General features: G+C 40.8%; 1 pseudogene; it reads left to right on the forward strand.

Moving 5' to 3' along the window:
- The first annotated feature begins 1,622 nt into the window (after positions 1–1,622).
- Positions 1,623–2,462, forward strand: LOC137210944 (transmembrane emp24 domain-containing protein 2 pseudogene; annotated as a pseudogene).
- Positions 2,463–5,306: the final 2,844 nt, after the last annotated feature.

The following is a 5,306-nucleotide window of genomic DNA, read 5'->3' on the forward strand; positions in this document are numbered from 1 at the left end:
GCAAAGATAAAACAAACTCTATACATCAAAACAATATAAAAATAAAACAACGACCTATTTCCACAGTATAGCTTTCCCTAAACATAATCCATCCACTCCTGACTGCACTCTTCTCTTTCATTAGCCCAGTTTGACTAGAGGGACTGAGGACCAAGGAGCTCACGGTGCTCTCTGTCTAGTGCTGAACTGAGGTCAAGAATCGGCACTCAGGGTCAAGATTAATAGATAGAAAGTCAGGCAGGCAGTCTAACTGGTTTCAGCTCCAGAGCCCAAAATGAGAGGCCAAGTCCAGATGTGAGATAGCAGGTAAGAAACCAGGGGGAGCAGAAATTCCATCCAGAGCAGAAGAAGCCTGGAAAGACTCTCCACATCATTGGGGCAAAACCGAAGACACGTTTACAAGGTGCCTGTGCTTTCACTACAAGTGAGAGAACTGCTAAAGGTTCAGGTCAGTTCAGACACATTTATTCGACAGCTATTTACTAGGAACCTCCCTGTGTGCCTGTGCCAGGCTTTGTGCTAAGTATTGAGGGAGCAAAGGCCTTTAAGTGCTTACAGTTCAGTCGAAGAGAGGGATAAGGTAGCAATGACCAGGACCTGTGAAAAGATGGAGTAAGCACTGGGTGAGGTGGGTGCCCCCAAAGAGGCATTTCTGTTGGTCTGTGGGTCTGTGATGGTAGAGGGATGGAGAGGGGGGCAGGCCAGAGAAACTGTTCCTGAGATCATACCACCTGAACTGGGTCTTGAAAGGACTCATGTGAAGGAGAGAAGGATTGGGAAAGAAATTTCAGGCAGAGGAAAGGAGAAGGAATCTGTGTGAGACACCGAGGCTTGAAAAACTATGATGCCACAAGAAATTTCATTTCTGAAGAAATCGACCACGTTGGGGACTTGGGGGACACTAGACAGAGATCCTGATGAGAGTGAGGCACAGAACCGAAAGCAAGGGCATTAAACTGCACAAAGAAAGGTGGATCTTCCAGCCCCACTCTTCATGCAGAATGCCAGCCTCTAGGCTCTTTCGCACGAGGGAGAGGTTCATTCAAACGTTAACGCATGGACGTATATACAGTACCAAATGTAAGGTAGATAGCTAGTGGGAAGTAGCCACATAGCACAGGGATATCAGTTCGGTGCTTTGTGACCGCCTGGAGGGGTGGGATGGGGAGGGAGACGCAAGAGGGAAGAGATATGGGAACATATGTATATGTATAACTGATTCACTTTGTTATAAAGCATAAACTAACACACCATTGTAAAGCAATTATACCCCAATAAAGATGTAAAAAAAAAAAAGTTAACGACGTATGATTCTCTAGGGGATCTTGCTGAAACGCAGACTCTGATGCAGTAGATTTGAGGATGGGCCTGAGATGCTGCATTTCTAACAGGCTCCTGGGATGATGCTGATTCTGCTAGTCCATAAACCACAGTATGAGCAGCAAGGGTTTAGAGCGCACTAGTCTCCAGAGTGGACATGGAAATGTTCCACTGGAGTGAGGGAAGGAAATGTCAAGACATATCTATAGTCTTAATCAAAAAAGTAGGAAATTAGGAGAAGGCTGTGGTGGTGCAGCTCCGGAGGGCACAGTTGCGATGCTGGCTTTGGCCCCAGCAGCACCATGGTGACGCTCGCTGAGCTTCTCGTGCTCCTGGCCGCCCTCCTGGCCACAGTCTCGGGCTACTTCGTCAGCATCGATGCGCACGCAGAGGAATGCTTCTTCAAACGGGTCACCTCGGGCACCAAGATGGGCCTCATCTTCGAGGTAGCTGAGGGCGGCTTCCTGGACATCAACGTGGAGGCTACAGGGCCTGAAAATAAAGGAATTTATAAGGGAGACAGGGAGTCCAGTGGGAAATACACATTTGCTGCTCACATGGATGGAACATATAAGTTTTGTTTTAGCAATAGGGTGTCCACCGTGACTCCAAAGATAGTGATGTACACCATTGATAATGGGGAGGCCCCCTAAGGACAAGACATGGAAACAGAAGCTCACCAGAAGAAGCTAGAAGAAATGATTAATGAGCTCGCAGTGGCAATAACAGCTGTAAAGCATGAACAGGGGAGTTTGGGAGAGAATACACAGAGCAATCAATGACAACACAAACAGCAGAGTGGTCCTTTGGTCCTTCTTTGAAGCTCTTGTTCTAGTTGCCATGACATTGGGACAGATCTACTACCTGAAGAGATTTTTTTTGCAGTCCAGAGGGTTGTTTAAAAAGCCTTTTCCTGATGAGTCCAAACTCATAATTCACTGTTTACCAAACATCCTGGTCATGATAATGTCATTAGTTTCTACGTTTTTATTTTCTGAACTGTACATTCACAGCTTCTGTTTCTTTGTGATTAAGAGATATTGGGGGAAAACACTTTTTTAGGAAAGTTATAGTGAAGTTTGACATGTGATTGGCATGATTTCATATTTGAATTCTGCCTTCATTATACAGGTCCTTCCAGAACTCAAGCACTGTAAGTGGAATATAGGTGTATAGTCCTTATTATATCTTCTTTCCTTTTGTTTTCATCATAAAATGCAGTTTGTTCAGGATAGTACTTTACTAAAATGACTGCATTCTTGGGATCCCTTATCCTGCAGTTCAAGTCATTAAAGATTCATTTTGTTGAGTCCTTATGAGAAACAACAATTTGAATCTTGACATTTTCTATCCAGCCTAATGGCAGAGCTCTGTGATTAGAATATGCTACCAGGTTGGTACTTTTATACCTTGCTTATCTTGTTTTTGCTTTAAAGATAAGACTTAAGCCAACAACCTTTTTCCCCTTATAGTTTTACTTTGAACCCTAGACCTCAATCACCTCCGCTTAAAATTGTTGACACAAGCAGCTAAAGACCCTTGTTTTGGTTTCTGCCTAACCTTGTAAGAAGTATCTATTAAAGCCATTTCTCTGGGTGTTGCAGTGAACAATAGTTCTTTTTCTTTCTATGCTGGCACATCCACTTTCTCTACTCTTGGCACATAGGAGGTATGCGTTCAAGTAATTGGAAAACTCTGGATTTCTAATGCCAAAGGGTTAAAAGCCTCTTGGATTTCTTTGCAGTGATATACAGCCACTGTTTTATTTTTGATCAGTGGCATTTGGCCACTGTTTAAGTTAGAGTACTGAACATTACTGTCAGTATTAGGATTTCTGTTTTTGTTTTTCCTGGGTCTTTCTTTTATGGCACATGTGAATTTTGTTTTGTATAAAATAAAATGACTTTCTCTTGGTCTCTGATGATGGGTTTGTACATTTTTTTTTTTTTTTTGGATCTTTGCAAGGGGAAAACTACAAGTAACGAGGTTTATGTAACTAATTTAAATTTATTAAAAGTTTTTATGTTCAGGATAAGCAATTTTTCAACCTTGGGTGAAAATACTTGCAACAGTTTAAGGTGACTGTGTTTTACCTTAGGACGACTGTTGCATGCCAATTTGTGTGCGTGTGTGTGTGAAAACACTGCAAAACTGAGTTAAAAGATATAAATTTAAAATTGGTTGTGTATCTAATCTGCCCAAGGTTCAGTAAATAAACAATTATTTTTAAAAACAAAAAACAATAAGAACAAAAGTAGGAAATTAAATGTTGTACAGTAATATACAGATCAAATCTGGTACCTTCACTCACTCTGTCTGCTGGACAATGGCTTGTGTAATATGTAAGAAATCCTGTGGGGTGGTGGACATTCTGTAACTTGGAGGAGTTGACAATGGCACCTTTTCTCCTATGTCAAATTTCAACTTATAGTCACATACTGCAATTGTATTACTCAGTGGATTTCTGGATTATGTTACCTAATGTTAACTGAGCTTCATAAAATGGACAAGTGGCTTAAAAGGATTCCTACACACAAACAACTGATCAAGAATTACAGTAGGAATATAAATACAGGTGAACAATCAAGTGGCAGTGATAATGTTTCTACTATTCCTGGAATGAGGTCTTGGTAGCTACACAGTAACATCAAAATAATGATTCCAAGATCTGACTCCAAGTTTGTTAAAAATAAATCTAAATTATGAATAAGACTATTTGCACTATGTGTTTACGTGTACAAGTATTAACAATTAACCCCACTATGACTGTATATTATTCCTTGGGATATTAGTGAAGCCATCATGATTAGCAGGACTTTTCAAAACAAAGCATTTCCATGGAGCAAACCTGTACTATTTTTCAGCTACACTTAAAGACATGCAACTCTCAATCTGGTACAAAATTTTATTAAATTTGATGTTACATTTTTAGAAACCACTTTTGCATTTTCTTACATAATAGCGGAGACAAAAAGTCATGCACTGGGGAGCGACTTAGTCTTTCTGGTGTATTTCACCACCAAAAATGTACATGAAAAACAGTATGGTAACCAACACATAGAATACCAACAGTGTCTCAAGGACTCCCCATCCTCTAGGTGCCAGGGTCATCTCCGTTCAGCTAAAAGTTGAGAATAGTACACAGGATTTTTTTTTTTTTTTTTTTTTTTTTTTTGCGGTACGCGGGCCTCTCACTGTTGTGGCCTCTCCCGCTGCGGAGCACAGGCTCCGGACGCGCAGGCCCAGCGGCCATGGCTCACGGGCCCAGCCGCTCCGCGCCATGCAGGATCCTCCCAGACCGGGGCACGAACCCGCGTCGCCTGCATCGGCAGGCGGACTCCCAACCACTGCGCCACCAGGGAAGCCCCACAGGATATTTTTGATGGGCCTAAAAATTGGCTTACATCACTTTTGCTCAGTTTCCATTCACCTGAACTCAAAACTTGACTGTAACCAACTGCAAGAGAGACTGGGAAGTATTGTCTACCAAAATTTTTAAAAGAGCTGTGTTTGAAGCCAGTATCTCTGGTGAGTAAGTAAAGCTGAGAAGAAGTGAGCCAAAGAACTATTGTATATCATTATACTTGATGGTTAAACTGTGTGCATATTGGCTTTTTGAAAATTATTTCAAAAAATAAATAAAAACAATAATAAAAGTATAAAATAAATGGGCATCCAGTCAGACATTTAGGACTAGCAGCCAATCTGATTTGTGTATGTGATTTTCTTTTTCAGAGTTTTGTTTTGTTTTTGAGGATATAGCAGTGTCTAGCCCTATTTGAAAAATGTACATAAAGAAACAAACAGGAAAAAATGCTTAAGGTCAGCTAGCATCTTATTCAGAATACATATAAATGATTTTTTACCAGATTCCTACAAAACTAATGACACATTAATAGATATTAGGGTGTATTATAAAGACTAAACATCAAAATGTATGAATCTAGGCGGGTTTACTTTCTTTTAAAATTAGTCTATAAACTAGT

The sequence above is a fragment of the Pseudorca crassidens genome, chromosome 18 (assembly GCF_039906515.1).
Source record: "Pseudorca crassidens isolate mPseCra1 chromosome 18, mPseCra1.hap1, whole genome shotgun sequence".
NCBI lineage: Eukaryota > Metazoa > Chordata > Mammalia > Artiodactyla > Delphinidae > Pseudorca > Pseudorca crassidens.